Source organism: Triticum aestivum, chromosome 4A, assembly GCF_018294505.1.
Source record: "Triticum aestivum cultivar Chinese Spring chromosome 4A, IWGSC CS RefSeq v2.1, whole genome shotgun sequence".
In the NCBI taxonomy this organism is placed as follows: Eukaryota; Viridiplantae; Streptophyta; class Magnoliopsida; order Poales; family Poaceae; genus Triticum; species Triticum aestivum.
Window position 1 is genome coordinate 54,528,623 of NC_057803.1, and position 13,924 is coordinate 54,542,546.

A 13,924-nucleotide genomic window follows, 5' to 3' on the forward strand; every position below is an offset into this window, starting at 1 on the left:
TACTGATCTTGGTTATCAAAAAAAAGGGCAATACCAATAAACCCAGTCTTCCACTATTATCTTGCCATGTCATTCTCTGGACGGGTACGATTCCCTTCGTACGCTTGATGAAGAGGTGGTCGTGACTTTTGTGTCTCATTACTTGATCGTCAAGTCCATTCTCACTTGTGTATCCATCCAGATCCAGCCACTGTTCAGCCAGTGCTTGGTGTAGATTCGGTTACGCCAACTCCTTCCACACATGGATATAATTTTCGTGCACACCGCCACAGCATATTAGACCGTAATACTGGAGTTTCCGCATGACTTGTGTGCTTAGGTGTGCATGCATATTATGGTGTGAGTAGCAGTAATATGTGATGATTGTTTAATTATATTAGTAGTATGCTTGTGTGCTTTTGTTTTAGTCGTTTCTTTTGTTTCTTTCTTTGGGCCTTCGGTGTTACAAATGTTTCCCCTATTAAAGTTGCTCGTCAGCCGACACCGGACCCGAAGAGTCAGCAAGAAATGCATATATTTGGAAACTCAGCTAAACAGAATGGAATTGTCAGCAGACCGCGGTGAAATTGGAAATAGCTCGTCTGAATACAAAAGAAATCCTGGATGGAATGTAAGTATAAAGTTTGCATTAACATGCACTCCTCACCACAATATGGAATTCTCAACCGACTACATTCAGATTGGGGAATATCTTATCATGTTACTGAGTATGAAGTCTCCCTCAGTGTGCACTCCTCATAGCAGAAATGATCAAATCAGCAAGAAGATGAATTATGTGCAAGGTTGACAAAATATTATCATAGGTATGGCTCAGATACAAGTTTAAATTTTCGTTGAGGATGATTTTGGAACCCGACGTACCTGAAAGCAAGCAAGAATATGGCATGTACTCAGAAAGGAGGATAGTCCTGCAAAACCCCGTTTCATACAAGAAATCAATAACAAAAATTGTAAGATGGTTATATATGTGGAAATCGGTCCGCATATCACAGTAAGAAGCTTCTGGTATAAGCAACCCAATTTTCCCTCGCAAGATACCTGAAAAGCTTCCAAGACAAGATACCTATCTTCCTCAGTATGATATATGGATGATTTCCCGTACAAGGTACTCTGCCTTCTTCAGTAAGCAACCGCAAAAGCTTCCGGAATAAGGTACTGAGTCTTTCCCCAGCAAAGTCTTTAAGGGGGTAAGCTTCTGCAGCATGATACCCAGTCTTCTTCAGCAAGCTGTTCGATGAAATTTTCGAGCACAAATCATCCAATCTTCCTCAGTAAGACATTGGTACAAGGTAGTACGTTGTGAATTGACAGCATATGGCAGTAAATCCCAAGAATCAGATCCGCAACATTTTGGTCAGAAGCAAGAATCAGTCAAAACTTGAGGGGTGTTGAACCTGCAATTTAATGGGGTACCCTGTCAGAAAAATGAGGATAAGCTGCGATTGCAAAAAAAATTGTACCGACAGTACCTATGGGGATACGAAGAAGCAATATACCCCAGCTCTTTCAGCCAAGGATCCAGACCAAGAAAACAATAATGAAGGAGCAAGACCAGTAATGTGGGTATTAAAATTGTTACAACAAGAACCCCCCTTTACCAACGCATCGATGCGTTGTCATAGGTCCTTATAACCGTTGCTAAAGTCTACACCAACGGATTATTATGTGTTGCTGTTGGTGGCGTTGGAAGAGTCTACAACAACGTATATACTTGCGTTGGTAAACGACACGAATAAGTGTTGTAAGATAGCAACACACAGACTTAGAGCCTAACAACACTTCATATGCGTTGGTGGCTATACTCCACAATTTTTGGATATCAAATGGACATAAATGGTCATTACAACGCTGAAGCATTGCTTCATAGCATGAAAATTGTTAGGTCAATATCGACAGTGCATAGGACTGCAATATAATAAACCCAAAGGTCTCATATATATTAAATTGATTCTGTTGCATTACATTGAGCACAATCCAAAGATTACAAGATGTGAAACAATCTAGTAGTAGGCTAATTCTCAACCTTGCAATTAACATCTCCGACATTCTAAAACATATTGTTTGAAACATTGACCTAAAGAATAACATTCTAAAAGATAATGTGAAACTATCTAGTAGTAGCCCATTCACGGCCTTGCAATCAGCATCCAAGCCATGCATCATGAATTTATCTTCGTGATCAACAACAACAAGGAAATGAGATCAGTAAATTAAGGTAGTCATAATCAAGTTAAAAAAGGCAGTAAAATTTAGAGGAGCGGCATACAAAGGTTGATGGCCATGCAACAATTGATCATGTTGCATATATTAAGTGGCATGTTCTAAATCATCAGCAATTTTTCACGTTGTATATCGAATGAATGACCTGATACAATGTGCACCGTATTATTATTGCACAAAATAGAACTGACAACAAACTAAGAAGATAGGCTGATCATTAGTCATTCATTGTCTACATGTGCATGCATTGTGTTAGTTTGGTACCAGATATCATACGTTTCAATTACAATACAAGATGTGCAGTTTTTATGGTTGAAGAGATATGTACGGACACCATAATAGAGTAATTGGTGTATCAATTCATTACCTGTCCTGAATGTTGCCGCTGCCACCACAGTCTAAGCATCCAAGGTCATGTTCAGTATTCTGCAAATCTGAGGGAAAATTAACTTTCGCTAGCTTTGTTCTTTTAGATTATGAACTACATATTCTAAATATTTAAGGACAACATAACATGATAGATAACATATAATTTACAGAGCCATAAAGTAAGGTCGATCCAATAGAGATATTGTGCCAAAGATGTGGCCAATACGTGAATTGTAGAAATATGTAACGTGATGGACCTAGAGGACTTGCTGCAGGCGTGAACAGCCGTTGCCGTGCCCTACCACGACACATTGCTGCTAGAATGCCGCACCATTTCAATGTAAATATGCATGATGAAGAGCGAACAAAATCTAGATTGTTAAGATGGGAAAGTCATCTTTGGGAAGAAGCGAACACCTCTTAGCTGAAATAGGCAACTTCATGGGAAGACATGAACACAAATCGTGCAGCATTGTGAGAGTAGGGAAATTAAAAATCTTACTGCCTCATGGACCAGGAATGGTTTTTCCAAATAAATAAATTGATGTTGCACAACCACCCTTGTTTCTATGACCAAACAACAATTCAGCTACTTCCTCAACATAAACAGTTTAGAGGAATTTCGGATCTAATCGACATCTTTTGCAACTTTAGGAAGCAGCTTCCTCAACATAAACAAAGAGCCGTGGGATATGATGATTATTTCTATTATATAGACTGTTTGGCCGGCTCGGAACCGGACAGTGTTAGACAACATTAGAGTCCGTACAGAAATCGTTGTATATCAATGTGCGGAGCTGGTGAAAATCTTGGCGTGCAGAGCAAAAAAGAAAGAGCTTAGATCAATCAGAAATGATAAGGAGATTGGCAAGCTAGTTCAGTCCTAGTTCTACTTATTTTTCCCATTATTTTGTATCATGTTTTCCGTACCTGACTTCCTATTGTTTCTGCTTGTGCACAACAGTTGAATGGGCTGCATGTAACACAAGCTCTGCCCGGAGCTTGACTCTATTTAATGTTAATATCAAGGTAGGGTCCGCTCCTCCCGAATTGCTTAAAAACACTTAGCTACACCCCTAATCAGGCCCAAATGTTGCATACAGTTGACATAAAAAACAATCATCCAGGTTTGCGTATAAATTTGTACTCTAGAGGACTAATTAGAGGAACACTAGCCAAAAATTAACCATGGCAGTACTAATATTTATGAATTTACTGGAATCAGTATAGATGGACATACTCGTCAATCCAAAATTAATTAATTCACGCATGAGCTAAAGCGGATGCTCGAATTTGCAAAAACATCTAGGAGCACCGAAGTGTCAATAATGTTGTAGAAATCGGGGGTACATGCAGTTTACTTTGGGAAAAGGGATCAGTTACCTTCATTGAGGGGGATGCATACAGGCGAGGCGGGGGTTGACTGGAACCTATGGCATCTTACCCTGGAAAGAGTGGCTGTAGTTGAGGAATGACCGACGCAGGCAGAGATTCAACGAAGAAAGGACAGATCAAATAAATCAAGAAATTGAAAGTAGTACGAGAGATTGAAACACCTAAATAACCGAAGAAAATGGCGGCTGCTCTGGAGATGTAGAAGAAGCATGGTGTCCATCCGTGGTCGGCGATGCAGGGGCGTTCATCCCTGGTCAGTGCGGAGTGATGGCAAAATCCACCACGACAGCGTCGCGGGGCTTGTGGCGGCCCAAGTGTGGAGGACGGAGGCGATCCAAGGGAATCCAAATCGGGTTTGCCCGAACTCATGAATGGCTGCACGACAGCGGCGGCGTGGTGTGATATGGTGACGGCAGCGGCGGCAGCGGCGTGTGATATGGGAACCGAGGGAATCCGGATCGGGGCTTACCGGAAGTCATGAACGGCTGCGTGGTATGATATGGGGGCGGCAGCGGCGGCGTGGTGTGATCTGGCGGTGGCGGCGGCGTGCACTTGTTAATAGCGGTGAGGGATGATCTCAGGACGAGTTGAAGAGGAAGTTACTTAATCTATGTACTTATTCGTAGGGAACTGGTTGTGGAAAAGATAATCGTGGGAAGTGGGGCTTCATCAGCAACGCATGGTTATTTCGTTGGAGCACATGCGTAGCTATCGAGGGGTTCATGGTGTAGTTGCAAGACCCGCGTGGTGCAGAACCGCGGCCAGTCAAGTCTACAATTATTTTCCTACAGGTCAAATTCTTATGTTAGCCACAACAAGCAACAATCAAATATTTGGTACGGATCCGATACTCAAGACAGTGGAACCAGTTAAAATGATTCCGAAACTTCCGCAATAAGCCAGAATCTGTCAGAAAAGTAGTTATGACCCAATTCACTGTTTGGAACCCGAAGGACCTGCATTTAGTGGAGAAACCCAATGCAAGGAGTTAGAGCTTGGGTGTCCACTAGGAAAATCTGATCACCACTTCATGAAAGATTGTCAGTGCCGGATGACACACGCAGCGGAAATCACTCTTGGATTTGTGAGCCCGACATATATTTCAGTCGTGAGAATCTATCACAGTCAGTTAAGTCGGCAGATCTAAAAAGAAACTGGAGTCTGTATAAGCATGAACAAGCAAGGTAAGATCTGTCAGAATATGGGTATATTAAAGCAAACCACCCCAGGGCCAGTCAGATAAAAATTTAGTGGGAACAAAAATAAGAAAAAGGATACCCGAGTTGAAAATGGTTTCCTTAAGTCAGTATTTTCATACTTGTTCCCTAAGCAACCAAATCTCAAGGACGAGATTTCTTTAAGGGGGTAAGGTTTGTGACAGCCCAATTTTTGGCCCTTTCTTTTTCTTTTGTTTTTCTGAGGTTTTTGCTTGAGTTTTCTTTTTCCGTGGCTTTGTGGTCTGGAAACTGAAGAAGATGCCCTCTTCTTTGCTTCCAGAGTGGCTTGTCATTTCCAAATCCTTCCCTAGACCCTGTCATTTTCATCCTAGCCCAAATCCCAATATTCTTTTTTATTGAGGATATTCCTTTTCTATTAAAGGAATAACCCAATTTGCTCTAGGTTGTGAAGCAACCTTTATTTTCATCACTCCTAAAATTTCCAAGTAATTCTCATAAAATTTTTGGGTACATCTTTCTCAAATATGGCAAAATATTTCATTTGCCATGTTCCCCATCATGCTCAAATAATTCATTTCCTATTCTGCCTAAAATGGCAGAATGTGAAGCAAGTGTCATTTATCTTTTCCCAATTGACCTCAAACTCGTTGGACATCTTTTCCTGTCCATATCATTGCCACATGCCAAAGTGCAACCTCATTTGCCTAGTAATTATTTAATTATGATTTTCCAAAGTTCCTATATGAGGGAAGTGGTTGTGAAGGAAGTACAAGCTAGGCATATCCAAATGAGCTGCAATTTTGCATGGCCCTTCATATAACCGTATCATCACCCTCCACCGAAGTATACCTCATGTCATGCCTCCATGTGAGCTCACCATTAATTCTTTGATTCTGTCTAAATTTTCAGTTTGTGAATCAAGTATATTGTATCTTGCTCCATTATGGCTGCCAATTTTTCTAGGCCTTCTTTTATCCATATAACCTACCTTCACCCATTTTGGGCATGTTTCATCAAGCTATTTGTCCTCTAGAATTTTTGCAAGTTTCTGGTCAGTGGAAATGTTTGTGAAGGAAGTATCATTTTGGTTTATTCAATTGGTATGAAACCTTTTGCAGCATCTTCATATGGCCAAATAAACCTGCCTTGCCAAAGTTCAGATCAAGTGGCTCCTTCATTTGAGAGCATCATCATCATCTTCATTCTGAACCAGATTACTTAGTTCTAAAGCAACTATATTAATAAGTGGTCCAATTCTTCTGAAAATTAACATGATGTAAGTCCTTATTTACCTCAATCTACCAGACAACTACATTGACCTCAATCAAGTCTCTGTTGAGCAGCAGTACACGATCAAGTTTACTGCAGTAAACTTCACGTGTTAACTGCCTTTTAACCGTGTCACTTTTAACCAATCTACCACCACAGTTACAGCCTACTTTGGAAGAAATAACTACTAAACAACATTTTAGGTGTTGTTGAGCATTGAACGCCCTCATTCACGTGGTGACCACGACAATGGCGTGCCTGTGCATGCGCTCTGTGCGCAGTGGCCACGTCCAGGGCATCGTTTCTACTTCGTCCGCTTCCCCCTCGTCGTCTTAGCGCGCGTGAGCATGTCCATTATCTTCCTCTCGTCGTCGCCGATCACCTGGACCCCTCTCCCCCTCCATCCGCTTCCTTACCTACGCATGCCGCCGCGCGTCCACGAGCACACAGTGTCGACCGAGCTTTAATGGCGCTCGGCTTCTTCCTCTGCTTCCCCCTTGGCCTCCCCTGCCCCGTGAGACCTCCATTGCACCTCCCTCGTCTCCTACCCCTGAGCTCGAGCGCGTGGGCACGCGTCCGCGGTGCCGGACACGCGTTCGCGGCGGTGACAGCTCGGCCTCCTCGCCCGCGGCTATTTAAGCCATCCCTGAGGCCTCTCGACCTCACCACTGGCCTCTCTGCACTCCACTCCCCCTCCCCGTCCACTTCCCAGAGCACCAGAGCACCTCCTCGACCTTCATTGCCACCATGACCGTCGTTTGGCTCCGCTCAAATCCGAGCGAGTCGATGCCTCTCCCTCCATCTCTTCACCACCAGAAGCCTACCCAGACCCCGGCGAACCTCTTCCACCCCTCGCCCCCTCGCCGGAGTAGCAGAAGACGCCGTCTTCAAGTTCAACCGCCGCCGGAGCCGCCTCTGTTCCCCTCTCCTTGCGGTCGTCCCGCCCCTCCTCGGTGCCGGCTGACCTTGGGGACGGGTGTGTCCGTTCCTCCCGCGCCCGTCGGTGGCCTCGGCTTTGCCAGGGACTGCCGGAGCTGCCCGGGCCATCGCCGGCCTCTCCTCTGCCTCTGCTCCTCTGCTTCCCATGGGGGGAGCAGCGAGCAGGAAGACGATGCCCAGCTGGCCCCCTCCCCCTGCGCGCGGGCCCCCTCTGTCAGCCGCTCAAGGCCCGGCCCCGCGTTTGCCAACGTGGATAAGTGGAAACGTACTCCTGGGAGTACGCTTTCCGTTACCGAAGACGTATTCCATTTCTTCTTCGGGCAAGAAAGTGTTTTCCTCTCTGGGAAACGTATTTTCAGAGAAGGCGCTTTCTGTTTATCCACCAGGGGCCTGTTTGCTGAAAAAGTTTCACCGATAGGTCCCTCATCTTCAACTCCTCATAACTTTTCAACCGTAACTCCACATGAGGTGAATCCAAAGCCCACTTCTTCGTCTCGTCGAGCCCGTTCTGTTGGTTTCATTTTCACTTTGGTTTGACACTGTGAAAATGACCTTTTTTGCCCTTGCACGTAAACAGCCCCTCCGAGAGAGAATTGTTTCCGGCAAATCTTTCCGCGGCTTCACCGCACTTGTTCCCGGTGCCTTCTTCACCCCCAGGCAAGCCACAATACCCACTTGCATGATAGTCATGCAGTAGCCATGGTTTTCAACTTGAATATTTATTAAATGATTGCTTGTTTAAAATATGGTTATCGTTGTTTCAGAAATGCTTCTGGGATTGTGCTTACTTGTTTGCTATGTTGTTATGCACCTGGTTATCATGCCCTGCTAGTTGCTAGTATTACTTTCATATTGCCATGATTGATAGTAGTACATGTTGGGTTGGTCATCCTCTTCAGTGCATGACTAACATTGGTTACCAAGTACTGTTAATAGGCATTGTTCTGTTGTTGTTAGTTGGTTAGGTGTTACTCGGTGATGTTATTGATAAGTTCTTGCATGTTATTTATGGTTGATGCTAGTGTTCATGTTATGTTATACTATGAGTAGGGTTGCACTTGTAATATTTATTCTCGTCATTATGCCATGTTCAGTTGGAGATTATTTCATAGTTGATATGATGGACAGTTATGTTGCATCACGTGCTTATGCTCATGCATTATCATTGCATCATGTTATTTTATCATGGCTCGGCATATTGCATTCAAGTTTAACCGGATTTAATTGAACTTGAACAACTGTTGGCTGAGTCATGGTGCCGCCAGATCGAAACTGACCAGTGCAACCACACTTACCGTATGGGTAAGGTCCTAACTGGGTCTATTGTTGTGCATCTCGCCGGTGCCTCCCACGAGGGAAGGTTATGGGCGTGCTTACCCTGATCAGGTAGGGTAGACATAACCTTGTGTGCCCCTTGTTTTTATTTTTATGGATCTGGTCCCAGTGAGGGACGTTTGACCACGACGGTGGTCGGGGTGTCTTTGGTAGACACGGGGCCACCCAGGACTAGCCTAGTTGGGAGTGGGTCGGAGTGGTCACGGTAGTAGATCGGTTTTGTCGGAACCCCGTTGGTCCACCTAAATGGGAGTGCGAGGCCATGGGTTCCGTGGTGTGGGTACAGTGTGCTACCACTGCAGAGTGTATATTAAACCTATCGATAGCCGCGCCTGCGGATAAGGGCCCAGTTCGTGTCGGTCCCACCGTGAGTCAACAGTATTAATAATAACTTGATTAATGACAACCCCGGTTCGATGAGGAGGTAAGTTGGTTGTGATCACCGGAATGATCACCGTTTGAGACCAAGTGTTGGTCATGGTTGTGATCGCTGGAATGATCACCGTTTGAGACCAAGTGTTGGTCATGGTTGTGATCGCCAGAATGATCACCGTTTGAGACCAAGTGTTGGTCATGGTTGTGATCGTCAGAATGATCACCGTGGTATCGAGGATACTGAGTTGTTGGATATTCGTGATGTTGTGCGAGAATCATGGGTAAAGATCAAGCTCCTTGTGGTCATTTAATGATTACCATGGTATTGTTTATACCAAGCTTGATTTGATCCTGAGATGATCGTGTGATGTCCGAGGTTGGTAAGTGCTGCGTGTGATGGTTGCGAGATAACCCGAGCAGAATAATTGGTGCATGTAGTGTTATCATGTTGCATGTTAATATCGACAGATTCATATGTTCATGCCATGCTCATATTGTTCTGGCAGTATTATGTTCATGTTGTTCATGCCATGCTATCCTGATGATCTCATGTTAATTCCTGCTTAACCTGTAATTGTCATGCTGTTGTTTGTCTTGAATGCTTCTGGTTAATTGTGAGCTTGCAAGTACATTCAATGTACTGACCTGGCGTGTCATGCCAGCTTGTAGGTCATGCCTGGATTGCTTGCTTGTTTGGTGTTGTTCCTGTGTTCGCGAGCTAGGATAAGCGTTCCAGCCAGAGCCCCTGTGGAGTGGAGTTTACCACCATCGTCGTTGTTCCGCTGCCAATAGTTTTTCCGCTGCTAGAGTTATTCCGCTGCTTTGAATTGTTCTGCTGCTTGCATAGAGCAACTGAGGATGGCGTAGTGTCATCGTGCCGATGTTATTCATTGTAATATCGGAGACCTTGTAATCTTATTCGTGTAATAATAGAAAGCTGGTTTGTTCTATGCTAAGCAGTGCCGTATTCCAGAAGACTTCTCGATCTCTGGGCTGGAATACGGGGCGTTCCGGTTTTCTCTGAGCCGGGGTGCCACAGCGTAGAAGCATTTGAAATAGTTAAGAAAGCCTTGATTTCTGCACCTATTGTTCATCCACCTGATTGGAATTTACCCTTTGAAATTATGTGTGATGCTAGTGATTATGTTGTAGGGGCTGTTCTAGGACAAAGAGTTGATAAGAAGCTGAATGTTATTCAATATGCTAGTAAAACTCTAGACAATGCCCAGAGAAATTATGCTACTACTGAAAAAGAATTATTAGCAGTTGTATTTGCATGTGATAAGTTCAGACCTTATATTGTTGATTCTAAAGTAACTATTCACACTGATCATGCTGCTATTAAATATCTTATGGAAAAGAAAGATGCTAAACCTAGACTTATTAGATGGGTTCTCCTACTACAAGAATTTGATTTGCATATTATTGATAGAAAGGGAGCTGAGAACCCCGTTGAAGATAACTTGTCTAGACTAGAGAATGTTCTTGATAACCCACTACATGTTGATGATAGCTTTCCTGATGAACAATTAGCTATCATAAATGCTTCTCGTACTGCCCCATGGTATGCTGATTATGCTAATTACATTGTTGCTAAATTTATACCACCTAGTTTCACATACCAGCAAAAGAAAAGTTTTTCTATGATTTAATACATTATTTCTGGGATGATCCACATCTTTATAAAGAAGGATTAGATGGTATTATTAGACGTTGTGTACCTGAGCATGAACAGGAACAGATCCTACGCAAGTGTCACTCCGAGGCTTATGGAGGGCACCACGCTGGAGATAGAACTGCGCTAAGGTATTGCAATCCGGTTTTTATTGGCCTACTCTCTTCAAGGATGCTCATAAGTTTGTCTTGTCTTGTGATGAATGTCAAAGAATTGGTAATATTAGTAGACGTCAAGAAATGCCTATGAATTATTCACTTGTTATTGAACCATTTGATGTTTGGGGCTTTGATTATATGGGACCTTTTCCTTCCTCTAATGGGTATACACATATTTTAGTTGATGTTGATTACGTTACTAAGTGGGTAGAAGCTATTCCAACTAGTAGTGTTGATCATAACACCTCTATTAAGATGCTTAAAGAAGTTATTTTCCCGAGGTTTGGAGTCCCTAGATATTTAATGACTGATGGTGGTTCACATTTTATTCATGGTGCCTTTCGTAAAATGCTTGCTAAGTATGATGTTAATCATAGAATTGCATCTCCTTATCACCCGCAGTCTAGTGGTCAAGTAGAATTGAGTAATAGAGAGCTCAAATTAATTTTGCAAAAGACTGTTAATAGATCTAGAAAGAATTGGTCCAAGAAACTTGATGATGCATTATGGGCATATAGAATTGCATATAAAAATCCTGTGGGTATGTCTCCGTACAAAATGGTTTATGGTAAAGCATGTCACTTACCTCTTGAATTAGAACATAAGGCATAGTGGGCTATTAAAGAGCTCAACTATGACTTCAAACTTGCTGGTGAGAAGAGGCTTTTTGACATTAGCTCACTTGATGAATGGAGAACCCAGGCTTATGAAAATGCCAAGTTGTTTAAAAAAAAGTTAAAAGATGGCATGATAAAAGGATACAAAAGCGTGAGTTCAATGTAGGTGATTAAGTATTGTTATACAACTCTCGTTTAAGATTTTTTGCAGGCAAACTTCTCTCTAAGTGGGAAGGTCCTTACGTTATCGAGGAGGTCTATCGTTCCGGTGCCATAAAAATCAACAACCTCGAAAGCACAAATCCGAAGGTGGTGAACGGTCAAAGAATCAAAAATTATATCTCAGGTAATCCCATAAATGTTGAAACCAATATTATTGAAACCGTAACCCCGGAGGAATACATAAGGGATACTTTCCAGAACGTTTCGAACTCCGAAAAGGAATAGGTACGTGGTACGGTAAGTAAACCGACTCCAAAACAGTTCTAATGGCAATTTTTCTCCATTTTGGAATATTTAAGAAAATAGGAAAATAAGAAGCAGACCGGAAAGGACACGAGGCTTCCATGAGGGTGGAGGGCGCGCCCCATGCCTCGTGGGCACCTCGTGCACTCTCCAGACTTCATTTTCTTGCAGGATACTTCTTTTGGTTGGTAAAAATTCATTATATAATATCCTAAAGGTTTTGACCACCGTATCATGCAAATATCTCTTGTCTTTGTTTCGAGCTATTTTTCTGACAGATCTAGATCGCCACGGCGTCTTCAAGTGCCCCCAAGGACAAGTTCTTCGGGAAGGTCATCAACCCCTACCTCGCGAAGGTGCTGCAACACCCTCAAACCATTGAGATGCGTGAGGGGTTGTTGCACATCCGCGATGTGGAGGGACCAAGGAGGACCAGAAGCGTGGAGACAAGGCTCGAGGCGATGGAGCAACAAGTTTTCAAGTGTCAGGAGATGGTGGAGCGTGGACTCGACTCCAATCACATAATGATCACGGGGTTCACCAACAACGCAAGCTGGACGCCAAGGACATTGGAGAGGCCATCTTCAAGCTTCATGAGAAAACCGAGCGCCTCCAAGCCCAGATCTATGACCTGCAAAACCAAAACTGTGAGTATGAATATAGATTCAAGAGGATGAGTTTAGATGCAGATTTGAGGATTCCAGAGACTCGATTATCCTTCTATGATGGTGAGCCTATGCCTTGGAAGATGGACGACAAGCCTACATCATCAACAACTCCTTCCTCACCACCTCCAAGGAAGGAAACATAAACACATGGGTATGGGCACTCCCCTTGGCAACTGCCAAGCTTGGGGGAGTGCCCCGATATCGTATCACCATCACTTTTTATCTTTACAATTTTTCTTAGTTCGATCCTTTTGATAATATATTGATCTAGTAGAATAAAGTTTTAGTATGATCTAGTTGTGAGTTTTGCTTTATGATCCTTATATGTAATCGAGTCCGTGAGCTATATATAATAAAGATTAGTGTTGAGTCAAGGGCTTGATTATCTTGCTATGATCTTGAGGGAATAAAATAAAAGAGAAAGAATAAAAAGAAATAAAGATATCATATGGATCTTATGGAGATTAATGAGCTCACATATAAAGAGTATGATGAATGGAAGTTGTTGAGAGTTGACAAACATAGTTTTGGTCATCGTTGCAATTAATAGGAAGTAATAAAGAAAGATAGGTATTCACATATAAATACACTGTCTTGGACATATTTTATGATTGTGAGCACTCATTAAAATATGATATGCTAAAAAGTTGACGTTGGACAAGGAAGACAACGTAATGGGTTATGTTTTCTTACATCTGAGATAAATTATATTGTCATGGATCATCCAACATTTTGAGCTTGCCTTTCCCTCTCATGCTAGCCAAGTTCTTTGCACCAAGTAGAAATACTACTTGTGCTTCCAAATATCCTTAAACCCAGTTTTGCCATGAGAGTCCACGATACCTACCTATGGATTGAGTAAGATCCTTCAAGTAAGTTGTCATCGGTGCATGCAATAAAAATTGCCTTCTAAATATGTATGACTTATTAATGTGGAGAAAATAAGCTTTATACGATATTGTGATATCGAAGAAATAAAAGCGACGGACTGCATAATAAAGGTCCATATAACAAGTGGCAATATAAAGTGACGTTCTTTTGCATTAAGATTTTGTGCATCCAACCATAAAAGCGCATGACAACCTCTGCTTCCCTCTGCGAAGGGCCTATCTTTTACTTTTATCTTCTACCTTACATAAGAGTCATGGTGATCTTCACCTTTAATTTTTACATTTTATCCTTTGGCAAGCAAAATGTGTTGGAAAGATCCAGATACATATAGCTAATTGGATGTGAGTCTGCATGAGATATTATTGTTGAC

The 13,924-nt window shown here is 42.7% G+C and overlaps 1 long non-coding RNA gene across 1 annotated transcript; it reads right to left on the minus strand.

Moving 5' to 3' along the window:
* Positions 1 to 1,913: 1,913 nt before the first annotated feature.
* On the minus strand, positions 1,914 to 4,647 carry LOC123081743 (uncharacterized). Its single transcript, XR_006438779.1, has 4 exons — positions 4,146 to 4,647; positions 3,973 to 4,034; positions 2,588 to 2,654; positions 1,914 to 2,171 (listed from the first exon to the last, which is right to left on the minus strand). It is a non-coding gene; the product is annotated as an uncharacterized lncRNA (long non-coding RNA).
* Positions 4,648 to 13,924: the final 9,277 nt, after the last annotated feature.